Genomic DNA, 22,577 nt, shown 5'->3' on the forward strand with positions numbered 1-22,577 from the left:
TCCCCCCGCTTTATACTGAGAATGACATGTATGGGATGGAATACCTCGTTGGTCAATTTTGGGTCACCTGCCCTGTCCGCTCCTCCCTGCAGCTGCGACCCCCCTTCGGCTCTTCACTCGTAAGCAGTGAGGAATTCAGCAGTGACCTTGGTTTCTCTAAGAATAAGTACAGCAAGAGCCTTTCTGCATAACATCCCTACCGGTGCCTCAGCGATAACTACAAACTTCGAGCGTTATCAGTCCTGGAAGCAGATGCTGTCTGCAAAACATGCAGTTAGTTTCAGAAAGTGCAGTTACTTAGAGGAGACTTAGCTGAAAGTAAAAATCACTGAAAGGAAAATTGGCCTGGTTTAGGCCAAACCAGGACAGCATGTTTCTCACCCTACTGATCCAAGACGGTACACACAGAGAAATATACAGCCAAATGTGACTTAATAAAATCTTCAAGTCTTCAGCTTATTAATTTTTTTAAATTTTTCTCATTTCATTCCAGTGATTTCATTAGGTTAGACTTCTTCATCTTTATTAAAAAATAATCAGAACTGAAATGTTTCAATAAACCCAATTTCTGTTTTAAGTAGTAAAAGATGATTCAATGCAGATGAAGCAAAAATGAAAGTTAAAAGTACAATGGCATTAGAGGCTTTGAGAATCTCCTTTAAAAGATTTTAAATACATAAATTATATATTAGTACTCTGTAATGTCTTTGTTTTTTTTACAGAAAACAAGAACTTTAAAAGCAATTTTTTCACTATGTACTCCAGCTGTATGTATCCAAAAAAAATCCTTTAAAACTTACGGGTGCAAAGAACCAGAGAAAAAAACAACACTTAAGGCATCACTATTAAAACAGACAGAGCTAACTTTCTACAGGGCAGAAAACAAAGATACAATATTATTTTCAGTAAAAGGCTTAACTTTCCATTACATTTTCAAATTATTTCCCTCTCAACACATTCAGACTAAAGGAAATAATTTCCCTCCCCCCCCGCCCCCGCAGAGGGCCATAAATGAAGTACCACCTCACAGGCAACACAAAACGGATCAAATTGTCATACATGACCCTGAATTACCTAGGAGCTAGAAGCAAGTTGCACTAAGAAATTTAAATGCTAAATATAATCAATATCTACAATAAATGGTAAAAAAAAAAAAAAACAAGACACTGTTTTCCTTTAAGATTATCTAAATGTTGAGGAGACAACTTTAGTGCTCTAGTAACAGCCCATCACAAAGCCAAACTTAACAATATTCAATAGCATGCATTTTTGAAAAGGAAATGTGGTCTAGGAAGAGAAAAAAGTCTCACCTACAGTAAAAATTGGTACACAAAGATCTGTAACCAGGGACTACCCCATCAACTCTTTGTTTCCTTCAAATCTGTATCAGAAAACTGAAGGTAAGTTACATGATTCAGGGTTCCCAAAAGTAATGCTGGAAAGCCTATGAAACAAAAATATATTTAACAGTTCAGTAGTCTTTACACTGAAACACTGCTATGACTTTCCTTACCCAAATGTGGAAGATACCTTGGTTATTTCATTACCCTACCCAGGAAAAATCAGCACCCAAGTTTTCTGTTATTATGTCTTATTGTAATTCCACTTGCGTCAGTGAACAAATTCCAAATATGTAACACAATGAGACTGAGACTTAAGCACAGATATTGGGTTTTTCCACATCAGAAATGTCCTAACAAGGTCGTTAAGAGATGAACACGTAGTTATTTAAAAATCGTTATTAGAATCCATACATTATGGATGACTAGCTAAAAAGCTGTATAAGTTAGAGGAAATCACAATCACGCAATACTGGAGTATGTGATGTTAAGAACACAATAACAAGAAATCAGGATACTGTCTAAATGTTGCATGCTCTGAATGTGCCATCTCACAATTCTGTCTGATGGCCACCAGTTTCTCCCATAGACCAGACAATAAAGAATTATTCCCTATTCATTTGCTGCATTACTTTTGATTTTATGAAATTTTAAGGTATCCTAAACATAGCTGCATCTTTTCCAACCTGAAGAGTCCTAGTCTGTTAGGTTGCTCATTCCATGAAATCTCTCCCACATCTGAGCAGTGCAATGGACTGTTCAGATGTGATGACCAAAGAGTAACAACATACATTACATACTTAGATTCAACATCTCTATGGAGCAAAAATTTCCCATAGTAGTCTTTCACTTCAGAAGTGGAAACAACCTAAAAATGAGAAAGTGTGTTAAAAAGAAATTAAAAGGGGCAGTCAAAAGGGTAAAACATTTGCAAATGACACACATTTGTCTAATAGTCATACTAGGGCTCCAAAAAAGGACACGCAACCTATGGAGAAAAACTTCAGAAGGATGAAATAGAGTCGTACCAGTTAAGTGGAACAGTGAAGGAGACAGTTATGTCCAGTCAGGTCCAAACAAAGAAAATAGCAAAGAACAAACTGATAGATCAAGGAAAAAAAATAAAAAACCACAACCAAAAAAACCCCCACAAAACCAAACCCCACAATAAATTCCAGCCAAAGACTAAGGTTTATCCTGCTAAAAGCATAAGGTCTAATAACAAAACCCACTTTAAATATATAAAAATTAGGAAGTCTGAGTATCTGTTAAAGCCAAGAAGAGATAAAGTTATAAAGGAGCACATAAGTATGATAAGGCCATAGCAGAAAAGCTCAATGAGCTGACACATATTCACCATGCAGAAACTTAGGAAGTTTCTGAAGCCACAGAGGACACGGTGGAAGATCTGTCTCAAGTTGAAGTGTCGTATAAATACACTACAGAACAAATCAACACGAATGAACAATAATAAATTGCTGGGATCAGCTGCTACTCACTCAAACTTCTGAAGGAGCTCAGGTATGAAATAGCTGAACTATTAACTGTAGTGTGGAACTAATTGCCTAAAACTGCCTCAGTTCTGGGGCAAATGTAGGGGTTTTTTTAAAGTGATCTGGAATGATGAAGAAATCTACAAATGAAGAGGTCTGATGTTTAGAAGCAGATTGATAGAAATTATAATAAAGAATCTATAAACTTGACATATTGGCTGAGTCTTAATATTAAGTCTTAGTTCACTGGGGACCTCTACTAGATTTGTAGAATTATTATGCATTCAAAAAAGGAAAATACAGTTTATATAGTCTATCTGGAGTTCCAAAAGCTTTCCAACAAATCTATCACCAAAGACTTAAAAGTTGCCATAAAGTAAGAGGAAAATCCATTAATGAATAGATAGCTGGTTAAAAGGCAGGAAATAAAAAGAAAACATTAAAATTGATCTGCTATAAAGAGGCCAGGGAGGTCACCAGTGGAGCTTCACAGAAATCTCTTAGGGCCTGAACTCTTTAATGCATTCATAAGCGGCCTAGAGAAAGGACAAATAATGAGACAACATTCGCTGCTGATACTATGCTATTCATTGTAGTAAAAAAAAAAGCTGGAGGTCTTTACTCAGGCAGAGAACTAGAATATCATGAAGGAAAAAAAAAAGTACATTAAAAACTGGAAATGGGGCAAATCAAATAGTATAAAGCGCTGGTTAATGTCCTTAAGTGACAGAGAGGCAAGAATTTCTTCTGTAAGTAGGCAACTCATCAGCTGGAAATAATTGAGAAGACAGAGCTGTGTCTGTCTGCTGAGACCATCTCCTGATGCATGCTATGTTTGACTAGCAGAGGTGGGAAATGACTGGTGGAAGGCCCTGCTCAGATCTCAGAAATACTGCAGTATCCTGGTCACCTATGTTTGAGTTGCAGCATCACCACTTTATGTCACTTTTAAAAAGGATTCTTACCAGATTTCCATCACCACATTTTTTATTAAACATGTTACCACGTCACAGGCTCACGTTCCACTGAGGAAGATGCTGTATGTTGACAACCATACATATCCACACCCTCTCCCAGAGCGTTTGGTACCTAAGCCCTTTGATTTATAATGCGAGCATTAAAACTGTGTTAATAATCAAGGCACTGACCATGCAGCACATAGGTTAACCCTGCATTTGCCTCCAATCTATAATCAAAACATGAATGACAAACAACTTATTTTTAGTTCCACATATTCAGCTACAAGAGGGATAAGGTGTCAGTGCACGTTACTCTACGCTCATTTTACAGTCCACAGGAAGACAGGTATCACCAAAAGGTGATTTAGTTGATCCTGAAATAAGTCATCGAACATAAAAGGAGCTGAGGGTAACTAGCTCAGCTGTCTCAAGATAAGCAAGATGAATTCCACCCTAACTATACTAGCATCACAGTTAATTATCGTTATTACATGGACCAATCAAGCACGGAGATGACTGTGCCAGGATCCTGCCCTGAAGAGTTTACAGCCTGAAAAGTCCAGGCAGGTGAAGGAGAGAGAAAAAGGGGAATACATTAACACATAAGCAATGTGGTGAAAGTATGACAGAGCCATCGTTTGGGAGAATGGCTTCTTAAAGTAAGATGCGATTATTCTGTACATATTATTACTCAATTCCTCCCATCTCTAAAAAATAAAAACCAAGAGGAGGATTCCTCTGAAGGAGAAGGAGCAGAGAAGTGACTAGTGCTAGAAAGAGAAACATGCAGAACAGTTCCTTAGAGAACCATGAAGCAAGGAACCTAGACTGGTCTTAATTTGCCAAGCTCTGTAGAAATTGCCATCACAGTAATTTCAAGAAAATGTTTAAAAGCTGCAACGCAGAGCGCCCAGAGTATCAGTGGAGGAAGAAAAGATAGTCAAAACAGTTTTTTTGACAGAGGCAAAGCGCAGCGCAGAAGGAACCTGAAAATAATTTTTTAAGAAGTATTTTGAGACTGTTTTCATTGCTGTGATTGCAGGTGCAAACAGGAATCACATCCAATGAACCAACATTAACTTAAGATTTAACATGGTATTTGAGAACCTGCAAAATCACAGGAGGGAAAAAAGTAATTAAGATAACAATGAAAATGATTGTAAGAAGCAGACTTAAAGAGTTAAGTCAGCTTCATAATATGATTTGTACTTTATTTTCCTTTACTTATTATTACTTTCAAACTACAATCAAGTTATTGTCATACCACTGAATGATGGAAACCTTGCCAGCTACTTCAAGACTGACACATTTTCTGTTACACTGAACATTCCCAGAAGACATTTCCCCTCATTTTAATACAAAATCCTGTCAGATCCAGAGCTGAATAAAAAAATGTGTAAAGGATATGTAGCTGTAATAGACCTCCTCCAACTAATCAACTTTGGAATAAAAGACGATCAAAAAAGACTCAAAGATCCAGTGCTAGATTAATGCAAATATCTGCCTGTTTGCAAGTGTACTTTTTGATTAAACTGGCATACATCAAGTACAATTAGAAAGGTTATTTATAAATAAGAAATACATAATTCTGCATTTTAATGAGGATGACAATTACAGCCAACAGTTGCTAATTAACATTAATCCTTTTGCACTGCAAGTCAGAATTTCCCAATATGATTTTCATTGTCAGCAATGGACACACCAAAACTGTTATCGCAAAGCAGCTATTAAGGTAGGCTGCTTTGACACAAATAGGTGTTCCTGTTACACACAGTAAAGAAAAAAGAAGATGATGATATGTTAAATTTGATAACCTCAGATGTAAATACAGAATGTAATTTCAAAATTTACTTGATGTCTACAACACAAAATATAATCAAGGCTTATCATTTTCGTGGCTGAACCCAATTCCATGTTTCCCAAGAGCCAGGCTTCACAGGTGAAATCTGATTTCAACACAAGCTTGAAATCTCCCATTGTTAAATTTGGTTTTGATCCCAGTCTTGGGTTCACATCTGCATTTCACCCCTGAGACTTCAAAGCTTTTAGTGGTCGTAACTGAACAGCGTAGATAAGGAGTAGTATTTGCCCAGTCTGTATCAGCTTCCGAAGCAAAACTCTGGAGCAAGTACTGAAGACAGGAATGATTACTACTGATTGATTTCCTACTGTAGCATAGCCTTATTGCAAATTTTTTTTCTTACGTAGAGTATCAAGAAAATTTTGGTTCTCAAAAACATTGAATTTTAAATCCTAATCTTCCAAAATTGCTCTAATGTCTTTCTATTCATTGATTAAAAATTTCTCTGTAAAATAAATGCCAAGTCTGTAATAACAACTGTTGACCTAATTAAACACTTTATTTCTGATAGCCACAATCCTCTAAAAGAGAGATGATTTAGATTTGCTATGCATGTCTTTCCAAAAGAGAAGTTATCTCTGTTTTAGCCTCTCAGCCATTGTCTTTTCAGACAGAAGCACTAGAAAACTACCTAACAGTCTCTTTTCATACTGGTCTTTAACAGGAAGAGAGACCTGGTCCAAACACCATCAGAGGCACAAGATCATAATGCAGCCAGTAAATAAATCCTCTAGAAGAGTGCTGAGGTGCTTGCCATCTGGGTCAGGCAATTGGAGTGGGATCAATGTCAGATATAAGTAAATGAGAAGGAAGAAAAGGAGAATTGTGAGCACTAAGCAAAGAAACCTATAATGCACTTCTTACAAAACGCTGTAGAATTCGCATTTATTTTGTAAGTATGAGATAGATGGGTTATTTCTACATACAGAGGTGCCCAAATAAATCAAGATAAGTGATATTAATGTCCTATGGTCAGTATTATTGAACCTCAAAAGCAATAAACTATGAGTCGATAAATATTACATTTACAACATAGGTAACATTCTTCTACTGTCTCTGGCACTTATTACACATTGTAATCGCAAGTCTGCAATACATTACACATACAGTGTATAATACATACAGTGTATAATACATACAGTGTGCCCAGGTGGCCAAGAAGGTCAATGGCATCCTGGCCTCTATTAGGAATAGTGTAGCCAGCCGGTCTAGGGAAGTGATCGTCCCTCTGTACTCGGCACTGGTGAGGCCGCACCTTGAATCCTGTGTCCAGTTCTGGGCCCCGCACTTCAAGAAAGATGTTGAGGTGTTGGAGCGAGTCCAGAGGAGGGCGACCAAGCTGGTGAAGGGTCTGGAGGGTCTGACCTACGAGGAACGGCTGAGGGAGCTGGGGTTGTTTAGCCTGGAGAAGAGGAGGCTCAGAGGTGACCTTATTGCAGTCTACAACTACCTGAAGGGAGGTTGTAGTGAAGTGGGAGTTGGCCCCTTCTCCCGGGCAACTAGCGATAGGACAAGAGGACATAGCCTCAAGCTTCGCCAGGGGAGGTTCAGGTTGGACATTAGGAAGAATTTCTTTTCAGAAAGGGTTATTAGACATTGGAATGGGCTGCCCAGGGAGGTGGTGGAGTCACCATCTCTGGATGTGTTTAAGAAAAGACTGGACATGGCACTTAGTGCCATGGTCTAGTTGACAGGGTGGTGTAAGGGCAACGGTTGGACTCAATGATCCCTGAGGTCTCTTCCAACCTGATTGATTCTGTGATTCTGTGATTCTGTCTGTGATTGTACCACCCTCCCCTTTGGGCGTAACTAATACAATAGTGACCAGGAGCAGGGTGTTGCATAGGCCAAGATGAGGGTGATTCTTCTCACAATCCACTCGGGAGCAAGAGGAATGGAGATCCACAGCCACCTTTCCAGACCAAATGGTCCGCCACACACCCAGCAATTAATAAGATTAAAAGCTTGAGCGATCAATTTTCCCAAGAACAAGAACTCATTTTCCCATGTTAAACCTGAAAACACTGGAGCAAGGTTCTCGCCGGGCATGCTTTGAACAGTACAGACGAGACAACATACAACTGCCCAAAACAATTTTGCCAATGGTGATAAAGGCATACTGCAAAGATGATTAAAGCTATACAATTTAAAACTCTACACACAATCAAAACTTCCATTAAATGTTACTTTCTTCTTCTTCTTCTCTGAACTTCTATCTTACAACCTGTAAATAAAAAAAAAAAAAAAGAAACTTCTCAGTCCTATTAGTGAAAGGACCGGGTGAGGTTTTGATTAACCATTGTCTGGTGGAATAGGCTGGGGTCTTGGGAGTGAGCAAAACCATTCTTTTAAGGCTTGGATTATGTTTTCCCCAGGGACAGGGCAGCCCCGAGCCCGAGCCTTACAGTAAAGATCCCTGGCTCCCATATGTCCTCGTCTGATATGCAGCCACTCCAATAATCTCTCCCAATTTTCTATTACTGGTTCATTTTGTAAGGGAGCTAGACGAGACAATTCGTCTGCTCCACCATTCCATCGACCAGCCAGACCATCACCGCCCTGATGAGAGGCCACCCAGGCTATGGCAAAATTCCCTCATTTGGCAATTCTTAAAATGTCCTGCCACTTTTCCTTTTGCCATACCGGTATCCGGTTGACTTCCCACCCATTTTTCTCCCAGAAGGAAGCCACTCGGTGCACTCCTTGGAGACAGCAAAGGAATCAGTGTAGATGTAGACAGGAGAAGAAGATTGAGCCTCATGTTGGAAAACACTCCAAACAGCAATTAATTCACCCACTTGTGCACTACCTTCACCTTCTGTTATGATTTTCTCATCAGTCTGGGCTTGTAAGGCAGCGGCTCGATACTTCCACACTTTTCCCTCATGTTTGGCTGAGGCATCAGTGAACCAGGTATTCGGTAATTACTTGGAAAAAGGAGGCACTACTTGTATGACAGGAGGTGGGAGGTTATTCTCATGATCTGGAGAGAATTCCTCCTGTATAGCTAGTTTTTTAGGTGTGCCTTCTGATACGTTAAAGATGCCACAATAATGTTCAATTTGTGCATACCATTTCTGCACAGATGCTCATTGTGCCACCCCGTCAGGGGGAGGGGTCCCTGCTGTTTCCTTAAAGGGGCCTCTGAGAATGATTGGTTGCTGATGAATGGTGTGCTCGGCCTCTTGTAGTGCTAAGCTTATCACAAATAATCCCTTTTCCCATACTGTGTAACGTTTCTCTGCGTCTTTAAAACTACGAGAATAAAAGCCAACAGGTCTCGGGGGTCCCTCTGGTCCCTTTTGCCAGAAGTAAAGTGACAGTCCAGATTCAGCAAATCCCCATTCAGTTTGGATGGGATCAGTAGGATGAATTGGACCTAAGGCTTGGTGACTAGAAGCCTCAAATATCAGTAGTTGTAGAGCTTCCTCATGGACAGGGGTCCACTCCCAAGAGACACCTTTTCGTAACATATTATACAACGGCCTTGCTATTATGGAAAAGTTAGGGATATGTTTTTGCCAAAATACCAGAGTTCCTAGTGCTTGCTGCAATTCTCGTTTCGAGGTAGGTAATTTTACCTGGTCTAAAGCTAGCAGAGTATCATCTGGAATGCACATGGTTCCTCCTTTCCACCAGATTCCCAGAAATTTAACTTCATTTGCAGGTAATTGAACCTTCTCAGGTGGGACTTGCAATCCCAACCTTTCCAGGTGCGTGATAATTGCTGACTGCATCCTGCCCACAGATTCAATTTGATCTCCCCCTATTAGCACATCATCAATGTATTGATAAGTTTTGACATTCTTTTCCAGAGGGATTTGTTCTAATTCCTTGCCAGGCGTGATGTGCCAGAGTTGGGGAGTGTTTAAACCCTTGGGGTAACCTTGTAAATGTATATTGCTGTCCTTCCCAAGTGAAGGCAAAGCGAGCCTGATCCTCTGGTTGGAGAGGAACCATGAAAAACATATCTTTAACATCAATAGTTGCCAAAATAGGGTGGGCTTGCTCCTGAATGGTACTAATGAGTTCGGCAATGTTAGGCACAGCAGCAGTTAGGGGTCCTGTATTGGCATTCAATCGACGATAATCAATCGTCAGTCGTCATTTTCCATTTGGTTTTCGCACTGGCCATACCAGAGTTGTAGGGCGAGCGCGTGGGAACTATAATTCCTTGCTCCCGCAATTCTGTCAAAACAGGGGCTATGCCTTCTCTGGCTCCCAGGGGTAGAGAATATGGTTTCACATTAGTCAATTTAGATGGGGGAAGGGGAGGGGCTGGAATCAGGAGTCTCAAATTTAGTTTGGCAACTCCAAATATCCAGTTACCTCCCTGATTGTCTGTCCGCTTACGGCCCTTTAAGACATCCATTCCCAATAGATTTGATGGGAATTCTCCCATTACCATTTCTACAGTAATTGATGTGTCTTCCCCGGGGAGTCTGAGAGAGGTTTGCACTAACATCTGTGCCTTAACATTCCCAAATGCATCCGACACCATCAGGGTTTTTTTTTGAAGGTTTTATTCCACATCGACGGGCATCATTTTCCTGTATAGCAGAGATTTGAGCACCAGTGTCCACTACAAAAGGAATAGGTATTTGTTTAGGTCCCACCACACAAAATAAAATCAAATCACTTCGTGGGGTGAGGGTGATTTGTCTAATGTGCATTCACCCTTCGCCCATCCGCTCACGAGAGACAGGCGAAGGAACTAGTTTTCCTCCCTTCTGGGTGAAAATTTAGAAACTACCTCCTGCTCCACCCAAGATGGGGCAGAGGGAATTTCGCACCTTCCCCCAGGGGCATTAGATGATGGTTTTTCGGGTGGTTTAATCACCCATCCCTCATCAGTGGTAATTACTCTTGTGCCTTTCCCTGGCCACTCTAGTACCATTTTCTCCAACTGTTCTGTACTAAGCCCACTCATACACGTCAGGGGTATTCCCTTGTGTTTTCCTATTAACCACAATGCTTTCCTGTGAGATATATTATCTTTCTTTGAATTCACCGGGTTCCAGGGAGAGGACCTCGCTGGAGGAAACTTCACCTCCGTACGCCTCACATTTTTAGGTTCTGATCTCACTGGGCCATATTTCCGCCCATAGTTAATCAATTCTTGAGCTACTTCCCCCCACGTCCACACTTTTTGTCCTGGGATATGGCGATCCGGGGTTAAAGCTCCGGTTAAAGCAGCTGTCACCCGTGCACTCTGAGGGGTATTTCTGATAGTGCCTTGCAATTGAATTCCTAAGGGTTCAATGAATCAGGCAAACCTCTAACCAGGGGAGTCATCCTCTCAGGATCTACCGGTATCATCATTGGGGATTCCTGCCTAAACTTCAATTCCCGATCATACATCATCTGCAAACAAGCCGCCTTGTGCACATTCTGCACAAGCTGATCCACCGAGCCTGTAAGCCAAGAGGATCTCCCCTCTCCAAGGATTTAAACCTCCAGCCCAATAAGCTGCTCGCTGAGTGAGAGACCAAGGGGCCCTATGATCACCAGTAGTCAAAAACACTCCAGGTCCCCAATATCCCTCAGCTTCTCTTTCACTCAACAGAATCTGATCACCACCAGTTAACGACATTCTCCACACATACTCTGTCTCAGACTCCTTTGGACTGAGTGAATATTCTTTTTTCAACTTAGCCAATTCAGTTGCTGTGTATGGCACCTCCTTAGTAACCATCTTAGGGTTATTGTCCTCACTATCCTCATAAGCATATTCTACCTTGACCAGCGGTCGAAGGGGTTGCGGAGGACCCTGCGGTAAATCATATCGTGTCCTCGCTTCCTCTGGTTCTCCACTGGGGTATAAACCATCCCCTTTGTGATAATCACCATGGGACAGGGCTGCATCAGTTCCCTGTTGACGATTCCCTCGCCCCCTGCAGTCACAAGCACGTAACTTTTCTACAAAAGCCTCCTGCAAACACCTTACATTCTCCTGTTCATTCCCTACTTCATCTTGCAGAGTTTTAACCTGTTCCTCCAATTCACAGTTTCTTTGCTCTAAATCTGCTACCCGCTCTTGCAACAACTGCACCAAAAACTTTTGTGCCTGCGGCGTCTGTGCCGGGTCTACTAATTCCATCAACAGATGCACTCAGAATTGCGCCCATTCTCTCTAAGTTATTGATACCTTCCGAAACTCAAGGATCCTGCCGACTACGCCAATTTAAAAATGTCGGGTTCCGGATTAAGGTCTGCCTTAAAAGTAAATATAGAAATAAAATGCAGACAGCCCACGTGGGGCCCGCCTAATTAGTAAAAAAAGTAAATCTAGAAAATAAATGCAGTCAATCCCCGAGAGGGACCCGCCTGATTAGTAACTCCAGTGCAGCCCACGTGGGGCGTGCCTGGTTCAATGCAGACAGCCCACGCGGGGCCCGCCAGATTATAAATCACCCGGTATGCTTAACCTGCCTGCAGGTAAAGCACCCCCCAAAATCCTGACCCGAAATAAAATAGATTCGTGATCCTTGAGTTCGGACAAAGCACAACTGAGGCACGGTATCAATAAACTTAACTCTGACTTTATTAAGTCCAACAATGAGGCAACTCAGTGAGCAAGGAAGGGGGAGGGAGAGAGAGAGAGAGAGAAGTAAAAGAAAGAGAGGAAAAGAGAACAGTTGAGAGGGAAAGGATAGTCACCGCCCTGGGATCCAGTGGCGTCCCGCGGGATCTTTGTTGATTCTCGGAAGATGGCGGTGGGGGCCCGCGTGGTCGGGCGATCGGGCCTCTTTTATAGAGTTTTTCAGCAGAGTCATGTGACTTGGAGCCGCCAGTCAACAGTTCGTACCAATCACAGGTCCGAGAGCGGGACATGTCCGGTTCCTGCGCCGTAGGATTGGCCCATTGTCAGGCTGTCGCCGGATGTGTCTCTCCGGAGGAGGTGGAGGATTCAGGGCGGAGACCTCCCTCTCAAGTCGGCGCCTACCTTCTTGCGTCATAAAATGTCGCCAAGGTCAGGCAGTCCGGGCCTCCACAAGATGGCGTCTGAGCACGTGGCATAGGACGGTTTCTGAGACAATGCCGAAAGGAAAAAAAAAAAAAAAAGAGGGGGACAAGGAACCGATCCCTACAGCTGTATATCTCTGCTTAGGAAACAGACAACTAAAACATGAAGAAAGTGGGAAAGTGGGGTGTGGGAATCTGTCCCTTTCCTTTTGAGCATTGTCTCAGAAATCGTAAACCACGTGCTCGGGCGACATCTTATGGCGGCTGCCTGGAATGCCTGAGCCTGGCAACGTAAGATGGCGCAATAAGCTAGGCGCCCGCCCTCCACCCGCCTCCGGATGCGTGTCTCCGGTGACAGCCTGGCAAGGGGCCAATCCTACGGCGCAGGAACCGGACATGTCCCGCCTTCGGACCTGTGATTGGTGCGAACTGTTGACTGACGGCTCCCAGTCACATGACTCTGCCGAAAAACTCTATAAAAGAGGCTGGATCACTCGAACATGCGGGACCCTCACCGCCATCTTCCAAGTAGGAAGGAAGTATTTCCCGCGGGACGCTGCTGGATCACAGGGTGGTGAATATTTTCTTTTCTTTCTCTTTCAACTGTTTTCTCTGTTTCTTTCTTTCTTTTACCTCTCTCTCTCTCTTTTCCTTGAATATTGAGTTGCCTCAGTGTTGGACCTAATAATGTCAGAGCCAAGTTTGTTGATACCGTGCCTCGGTTGTGCTTTGTCTGAACTCAAGGATCACGAATCTTTAATATTTCGGGTCAGGATTTTTTGGGGGTGCTTTACCTACAGGCAGGTTAAGCATACCGGCTGTTCGCATTGAACCAGGCACGCTGCACGTGGGCTGCACTGGAATTATTTATAATTTTCGCGGGCCCTGCGCGCGGGCTGTCTGCATTGAACCAGGCACGCCGCACGTGGGCTGCACTGGAATTACTAATTAGGCGGGTCTCTCTCTCTCTCCCTTCTCTCTCGGGGAGCAGGGGAGGCGGACGGGGATTGTCTGCATTTTATTTCTAGATTTGCTCCTTTTTTGACTAATTAGGCGGGTCTCTCTCTCCCCTCTCTCTCTCTCGGGGGAGGCGGACGGGGGCTGTCTGCATTTTATTTCTAGATTTGCTTTAGAGGCGGACCTTAAATCCGGAACCCGACATGGGGTCAGTTGGTGAGGCAGCAGCGGTGACAGCGACTGAGGTGAGTCCGAGGCAAGGGAGAGATTGGGCTGTACTGGGGGGTTTCCGTGCCCAGGGCCACCCGAGCAGCAGCCCTGAGGCCCGTCTGGACCTGGACGTTCCCGGCAACGAATCAAGCGAGGAGGGGGCGTAGCCGGAAGCACCGCGGGAAGATTTGAAGGGCCCCTGGGGAGCGCGAGTGACCCAGAGCGCAGCGCATCAGCAGGGCGTGGCACGGCGCAGCAGTTCAATCAGGAAGGGCCCTGCAAACCGCCTGTAGGTCCACATCCCAGGCAAGTGCTTCAGGCCCCTGCCATAATGGCATGCACTTGCCTCAGACCCAAAACTAGCGTTTATGCAGAGAAGGCCCCTGGGAAGTCTGATGCTTTCACCCAGATGGAGCCATTAAGGAAAGAGACTTCAGTACAGGTGGTAGGCTGCAATGAGTGCCCCAACCCTTCCCCTGGTGAAAAGGTAAGTATCTGCTTAAGGTGTGCACAGGTTGATGATCTGTTACGTGAAGTGGCTGAGTTGAAGGAAACAGTTAAAAGGCTGCGCAGTATTAGAGGAGCTGAGGCAGAGATAGATAGGTGGTATCAGCACCATGCCCCCTTAGAAGACACCACTAAGAAAGAGGCTCCTTGGACCCTGGTGACCCACAAAACCAAGACTCCACCTCAGTCTCCACCCTCCAGTATCACAACCAAAAACAGATATGAAGTTTTAACAGCTATAGCTACCCACAAGCAAGATCCACAAGGTGTAACCGTACCAGCAGCAGACAGTGGATACCCTAAAAAGAAACGACGAGTGCTCGTGGTGGGTGACCCTCTGTTGAGGGGCACTGAGGCGCCCATCTGCCGACCTGACAGAGAATCACGAGAGGTATGCTGCCTTCCAGGCGCTAAGGTGCAAGATATTGCTGAGAGGGTGCCACAACTTGTTAAGAGATCGGACTGCTATCCTCTGCTTCTCTTTCATGTGGGCATGAATGACACCACGAGTCGGAATCTGGGTAGGATCAAGGAAGACTACAAAGCCCTGGGGGTGCAAGTGAAGAATATTGGTGCATAAGTTACCTTCTCCTCCATTTTACCCATCAGAGGAAAGGGGGCAACCATAAATAGACGTATAATGGAAATCAACTCTTGGCTTCGTGGTTGGTGCTATCATGAGGGTTTTGGCTTTTATGACAATGGGACGCTCTTTGAAAACTATAACCTGTTAGGGAGGGATGGGATCCACCTGTCTAAAAGAGGCAAGGGAATCTTTGGCAGCAGGCTGGCCAACTTGGTGAGGCGGGCTTTAAACTGAAGGACTTAGGGGGAGGGGTCCAGAGCGGTAATGCTCATGCCATTGCCTCTATTGGGGGAATAAGCCAGGCCAATCAGAGCAGAGAGAAAGGTTCCTTAGCTGCCCCAAGATAGGAACAAGAAGGCCAACCGCCTCAAGGGTATGTATAGATATCACGGATCCTCTTGCACCTCTCCTGGGAAACCTGCATGCTTGGCTACCTCTCTGAAATGCTTGTATACCAATGCATGCAGCATGGGGAAATAAACAGGAAGAACTGGAGATCTATGTGAGGTCGCAGGGCCATGATCTCATTGCAATTACAGAGACATGGTGGGATAGCTCTCATGACTGGAATGCTGTCATGGATGGCTATGTACTTTTTAGGAAGGACAGGTCAGCAAGGCGAGGAGGTGGAGTTGCCCTTAATGTGAGAGAGCAACTGGAATGTATCGAGCTGAGCCTAGGGAAGGATGAAGAATGAGTAGAGAGCCTATGGGTAAGAATTAAGGGGCGGGCTAACACGGGTGACACTGTTGTGGGGGTTTACTACAGGCCACCTGATCAGGAAGAGGAAGTAGATGAGGCCTTCTACAGACAGCTGGAAGTAGCCTCGCGATCGCAGGCCCTAGTTCTCATGGGGGAATTCAATCACCCCGATATCTGCTGGAAAGACAACATAGCTAGGCACCCACAGTCCAGGAGGTTCCTACAGAGCGTTGATGATAACTTTTTGACACAGGTGGTGGAGGAGCCAACGCGGAGAGGTGCGCTGCTAGACCTTGTGTTAACAAATAACGAAGGTCTGGTCGGAGGTGTGAAAGTTGGGGGTAGCCTGGGTTGTAGCGACCACGAGGTGGTGGAGTTCAGGATTCTGCGTGGAGGAAGCAGGGCAATAAGTAGGACCACACCCTGGACTTCAGGAGAGCTGACTTTGGCCTCTTCAAGGACCTCCTTGGGGGTATCCCATGGGTTAGGGCTCTAGAGGGCAGGGGGGTCCATGAGAGCTGGTCAATATTCAAACATCACTTCCTCCAAGCTCAAGATCAGTGCATCCCTATGAGTAAGAAATCAAGCAAAGGGGGCAGGAGACCTGCATGGATGAACAAAGAGCTGCTGACAAAACTGAAATGGAAGAAGGAAGTCTATGGAATGTGGAAAAAGGGACAGGCTACTTGGGAGGAATATAGGAAGGTTGTCAGAGTATGCAGGGAGGTGACAAGGAAGGCCAAGGCCCGCTTGGAATTAAATCTGGCAAGGGACATCAAAGACAACAAGAAGGGCTTCTTCAAGTATAACAGCAGCAAAAGGAAGACTAGGGAAAACATGGGCCTGCTGCTGAATGAGGAGGGTGCCCTGGTGACGGAGGATGCAGAGAAGGTGGAGTTACTGAATGCTGCCTTTGCCACAGTCTTTACTGCTAAGGCCAGCCCTCAGGCATCCCAGACCCTGGAGGCACAACAGAAAGTCTGGAGAAAGGAAGACTTTCCCTTGGTTGAGGAGGATCAAGTTAGAGATCATTTAGACAAACTGGACACCCACAAATCTATGGGCCCCGATGGGATGCACCCACGAGTGTTGAGGGAACTGGCAGATGTTATTGCCCAGCCACTCTCTATCATCTTTGAAAGGTCATGGAGAACAGGAGAGGTTCCTGAGGACTGGAGGAAGGCCAATGTCACTCCAGTCTTTAAAAAGGGTAAGAAGGAGGACCCAGGCAACTACAGGCTGGTCAGCCTTACCTCCATCCCGGTCAGCCTCACCTTCATCCCTGGAAAGGTGATGGAGCAGCTCATTCTGGATGCCATCTCTAAGCATGTGGAGGAAAAGGAGGTTATCAGGAGTAGTCAACATGGATTCACCAAGGGGAAATCATGCTTGACCAATCTGATAGCCTTCTATGATGACATGACTGGCTGGGTTGATGAGAGGAGAGCAGGGGATGTTGTCTATCTTGACTTCAGCAAAGCTTTTGACACTGTCTCCCATAACATCCTCATAGGAAAGCTCAAGAAGTGTGGCTTAGATGAGTGCACAGGGAGGTGGACTGAGAACTGGCTGAGTGACAGAGCTCAGAGGGTTATGATCAGCGGTGCTCAGTCTAGTTGGAGGCCTGTGGCTAGTGGTGTTCCCCAGGGGTCAGTACTGGGCCTGGTCCTGTTTAACTTATTCATCAATGACCTGGACGAAGGAACAGAGTGTACACTCAGCAAATTTGCTGATGACACAAAACTGTGAGGGGTGGCCGATACACCAGAAGGCTGTGATGCCATTCAGTGAGACCTGGACAGGCTGGAGAGCTGGGCGGAGAGGAACCTCATGAAGTTCAACAAAAGCAAGTGTAGAGTCCTCCACCTTGGGAGGAATAACCCCATGTACCAGTACAGGTTGGGGGCTGATCTACTGGAGAGCAGCTCTGCAGAGAAGGACCTGGGTGTTCTGGTGGACAATAAGTTCACCATGAGCCAGCAATGTGCCTTGTGGCCAGGAAGGCCAATGGTATCCTGGGATGCATTAGGAAGAGTGTGGCCAACAGGTCAAGGGAGGTTATCCTGCCCCTCTACACAGCCCTGGTGAGGCCACACCTGGAGTACTGTGTCCAGTTCTGGGCCCCCCAGTTCAAAAAAGGAATTACTGGAGAGAGTCCAGCAGAGGGCTACAAAGATGATCAAAGGACTGGAGCATCTCTCTCATGAGGAGAGGCTGAGAGAGCTGGGTCTGTTCAGCTTGGAGAAGAGAAGACTGAGAGGGGATCTTATCAACACTTACAAATACCTTAGGGGTGGGTGTCAAGAGGAGGGGCCAGACTCTTCTCAGTGGTGCCCAGTGACAGGACAAGGGGCAATGGGCACAAGCTGAAACACGGGAAGTTCCATCTGAATATGAGGAGGAACTTCTTTACTGAGGGTGGCAGAGCACTGGAACAGGCTGCCCAGGGAGGTTGTGGAGTCTCCTTCTCTGGGGATATTCAAAACCCACCTGGACGCGACCCTGTGCAACATGTTCTGGGTGAACCTGCTTTGGCAGGGGGTTGGACTAGATGATCTCCAGAGGTCCCTTCCAACCCTTAACCATTCTGTGATTCTGTGAAATACAGCAATCTACATTTTGAAAGTGTAAACACTAAGAATGAAGAAATAAAGTTGAGGCTGGTTCAAGCAGTAATGGGATGAAAATAAGCAAAGAGAAATCTAGGTTGATAATCATGAAAGAAATCTTATGAACTGAATAATACTAATATTCATGATACTTAACATTTATATAGTACTTCACATCTTCAAAGCGCTTCACTAATTGCTCTATTTGATTGTAGGGAAGAATCTTCCCTCAAGGGAAGAAGTTCCAGATCCTGAATCCCTAAGAAGCTACATTTGAAAATCTACTGAAAAACAAACACTACACAGAAAAATCAGCCCCTGGAAAAGTACAGATTCTATGAGCTAAAATAATTTCCCTTCTCTGGCTTTTTCTTTTACATATGGAAAGGAAAGCTATGCGTGCTATACAATATCATGCAGATGCTATGTCCCCCAAAGAGATACAAAGGGAAAAATAGTTCATTCTTTGTTTCAACGCAGAGATATTTCAGGAAGGGTGTGAAGAGGGAGACTTTAAACAGAAATGCAGAGAAGTGCCTGATATTGCAGAATGCAATGGATAGAATCTAGTTTAGTTTCCCAGCCCAAAAGCAAAATTTTCCAGGCAGGAAGGAAGAGAAACACACATTTCTGTACTCCAGTGCTTTTTAACTAGACAAGTTGTTAGTTGTTATTTTTTTACATACAAATTGACATAGCTGCTGGTGACACCAATAAAAACAATTTACTGCTGGAAAGATCTAAGACTTGAGGATTGCTTTGTCTGCTTAAAGTTTTGCTGGTAAAACTAAAAAAGTTTGGCTACAAGACACAAACACCTGCTAAAGCACAGGAATAAAAATTAAGGAGCAAACAGAAATAGGAGACAAAAAGCAACAGTGAGAGAATAAAAGCTGATTGTCTAAGTTGATCCAGTAAGCCTCTACCCTGAAAAGAGAGAAGTGCCCCTTTCACTCCATGAGGTGATGGTATCAGGTTAACAATGCTCTTCTCCTCCATTACTAAGTATCTTCAGGGAGAGAGGAAAAGGGGGTTTACTAGGAAATCACCCTTTCCAAACTCACTGCACTCACAGTAAGTGAACAGTCCTGTGGGCAGTGAAGACTTCCACCATTCCAGCATGGGAATGATTTCCTGATTAATCATTTTATCTTCTCAAAAAAAAAAATCTAAGACGACAAAGGTAGTTGAACAAGACAACACCAAGATCTGGTACAACTGCCACCATCCCACAGTTCCCAGTGATACAGGGAGATTATATAGTGAGCCCAAAGGCCCACATCAGCACTGGCACTGCACTAAGATGTGCTTGGAGAGAGTGCCTGTCCTGAAGAATATAGAATTTAAGTAGACAAGACAGACCAAGGCATGAGAAAAATAAACCTCTGTAGCAATAGGTTAACATCTGACTGTCAAGAAGTTTTCAGTGGACATGTTTCTGTACACAGCATCCAGCACTGCTGTTTTCTAACCAAAAGGCCACCTCAGGGTATGTGGCTAAATAACATCAAGTTTTGTGCCTCAAGATGTCATCTTGTTGATTTCATTCCCCTTTCACATATCGCATGGCTTAGCTAGAGCTCGGGTAAATGCACTGCAGTAGAAGGATCACTTCGTATTGACACAACAGATACTGAACACTGTCCAAGATAGACCCCCAGGCTTGCTGGCTCAGCACTCTGATGCAGTAAGGCAAATACCATATTTTATAAACAAAACAATGTTAGCAGCCCTCATTTAATTTTGCGAGATGCTACATAATTGCTTCCTAATAAAAAAAATAAATTCTGAAGCAGAAATCTCCAGTCAGCAACAGATGGGAAGATCCAGCAGAAGCCAGGACAGACACAGCTAAGTCCAGAGCTAACTAGAATTAAGAAACTTGACATTGTGCCCTGGTGATCCCCAAAGAAGGAAAAAACACTTTACAAGTATGCTTGTTAAAGGAGTCCAAACATATAACAGAGGGAAGCCAATTAAAAGCTACTAATTACAGAAGACTTCAACTTCAGTGATTAGTGCTAGGTAATTTGCCTTGTGATAAGCAAGTCATTCAAATCAGTAATAGACCTGAGGTTGTTCCACAGCTTGAAAGCATGTCTCTGAACTTTATCTGGTGTCTCAGCAAGTGCCAATGTTTATAAATTAAATTTTGCCATGCAGCTCTGCATCTTCAAAGCTAGCAATCCCAGGAAGTGTTTGCAAAAGATACCCACCGTCTTCAGACATTATGCTGACCACTACGATCAGTAAATCAGCATAGGTGCAGCTCAGTTGCTATGTGCAATAAAATTAAATGAATGGATGAAGCAGAGGTCAGGTTGGATTTTTTTCCCCTGAATCTATGGAAAATAAATTACTTTTTGGGGACTATCCCTATCCAAGGAACAAAACCCATCATCCAACTGTGAAAAATCTGAATTTCATCACTATAGTATCGAGAAGGAGGGGGGGAGAAGGAAGAGGAAAGAGAAGAAAAAATAATGATAGCTGAAAAAAACATAAAAGAAAACCATCAGTGAAAATTGCCCCTGAAACTTTGCAGAATTGTAACGGCTTTCTCTTGCTTAAATTGATTGGTGTAGCAATGTTATAAAAATTACTATTAGGATTCATTGTGCACAACAGAAAGTGTGAAACGTCAGCAAACTATACAGCAAAAGTAATGGATCCTGAACCCCTGTTAGTCAAAAATGATTTTGTTTCAAATTAGAAATTGATTTTTTTTTGGACACAAGCCCTTTACAGGCTTCCAACTTTTGTAGCTGTGCCTTGGAAGAGATTAACCTCAGCCACTGTTTGGGTCCAGGCTGATGATACCCTTTTGAAAGTTTCTTCACGGGGACTGCTTTTTAATGTTGGTACAGTCTTAACCAATAACACAAGTTATTTGTTCCTTTGAGAACTGCACCACATTTCTTCTCATTTTGCCGTTTTCTTTATTTTTATGCTGACACGACAAACTGGCTGACAAGTTCAAATAAAATAGCTAGCTCATAATTGAACCAAGGATTATGTTCAAAGCTCGGCAGTGAAACATCCAAGCTGCTTTTGTTCCCAACCCTTTCTCTTCCTAAGAAAGACTGCTTCTCTGCTCCTTAAGTGGAGGTACTAAGCTAAGAGCAGGATAGATTCTTGCCATACAGACATCCCTGTGTGGCAAAATATCAGGTTGTGATGGTGGAGCCACTACTTGGGAAGGAAAAGAATGTGAAGAAGATTACATTTCAAGAGCAAGCCCCACTGCACTTCTACTCTGCTTGCTGGGAAGGGAAAAAGAATAGTTGAAGTAGCTTTTTGAGATTAAAGGGCTATTTTTTCCCTTCCATCAGAAACACCAGGCAAGAAGATCACTTGCTATTTACAAGTCTTTCTATGTTTTTTATTACTTTAAACGTAGCTTACCTTCTCTTGTGTTGTTTTGAAGCAACTTGCAATCCTTTCCCTCTAATTGTGCATTTTTCTGATACACTCTTGAACACATATGTACAATTTCTAAATGCCATCAGCACACGCATGGCCCTGCAATACAGTATGCTTCCCCTTACCTTTCCTTGACTTGGTGCCTTCCCTCTTGGTTTGCATCAGAAGGGTTTGCCCATCTTTCACATTTGCACCAAAACCAACCATTTTCTTCCCTGAACTGCTCCCACCACTGCTCCCTGGTGTTCTGGAGGTTTGCTCACTGGAGGTGTCCTTGGAAAATAATCTTCATGTTTCAACACAGGTACACTGGGAGGAAAGAAAGATCACACTATTACGTGATGCATTCAGCCCTTTTAACTCTGCACCCAGCCCTCTCCCCCACTTTCACTCCAGAAGCATAACTGTCATGCTGCTGGTTGAGCTCTTGTTGAATCCATTTACAATGTCTGAAAGCAGGATGCCTAAGGATTGAAGAGTTACCAACCTACTTTATCAGGAGTCTTTGGTTAGCAGCAGCTGGCAGCACTCTGACAATTGTATTTGGAGTTTTGTGGCATTTGGCACATTCCCTAAAGCATTAGGTCCTGGATTTCCTAAGTGGTTAGGACAGGACAAGTGGGACGAAGATACATGTCCTGGTTTGGCCTAAACCAGGCCAATTTTCCTTCAGTGATTTTTCCTTTCAGCTAAGTCTCCTCTAAGTAACTGCACTTTCTGAAACTAACTGCATGCTTTGCAGACAGTGACTGGTAACGCTCGAAGTTTGTAGTTATTGCTGAGGCACCGGTAGGGATGTTATGCAGAAAGGCTCTTGCTGTACTTAGTCTTAGAGAAACCAAGGTCACTGCTAAATTCCTCACTGCTTACAAGTGAAGAGCCGAAGGGGGGGTCGCAGCTGCAGGGGGGAGCGGACAGGGCAGGTGACCCAAAATTGACCAACGAAGGTATTCCATCCCATACA

At 43.9% G+C, this 22,577-nt stretch overlaps 1 pseudogene; it reads right to left on the reverse strand.

The window, feature by feature from the left end:
* The window catches only part of LOC137677207 (protein hinderin-like), a 149,653-nt pseudogene that overhangs the window by 104,271 nt on the left and 22,805 nt on the right, over positions 1-22,577 (reverse strand).

This window comes from Nyctibius grandis (genome assembly GCF_013368605.1).
Source record: "Nyctibius grandis isolate bNycGra1 chromosome W unlocalized genomic scaffold, bNycGra1.pri SUPER_W_unloc_3, whole genome shotgun sequence".
Classification (NCBI taxonomy): Eukaryota; Metazoa; Chordata; class Aves; order Nyctibiiformes; family Nyctibiidae; genus Nyctibius; species Nyctibius grandis.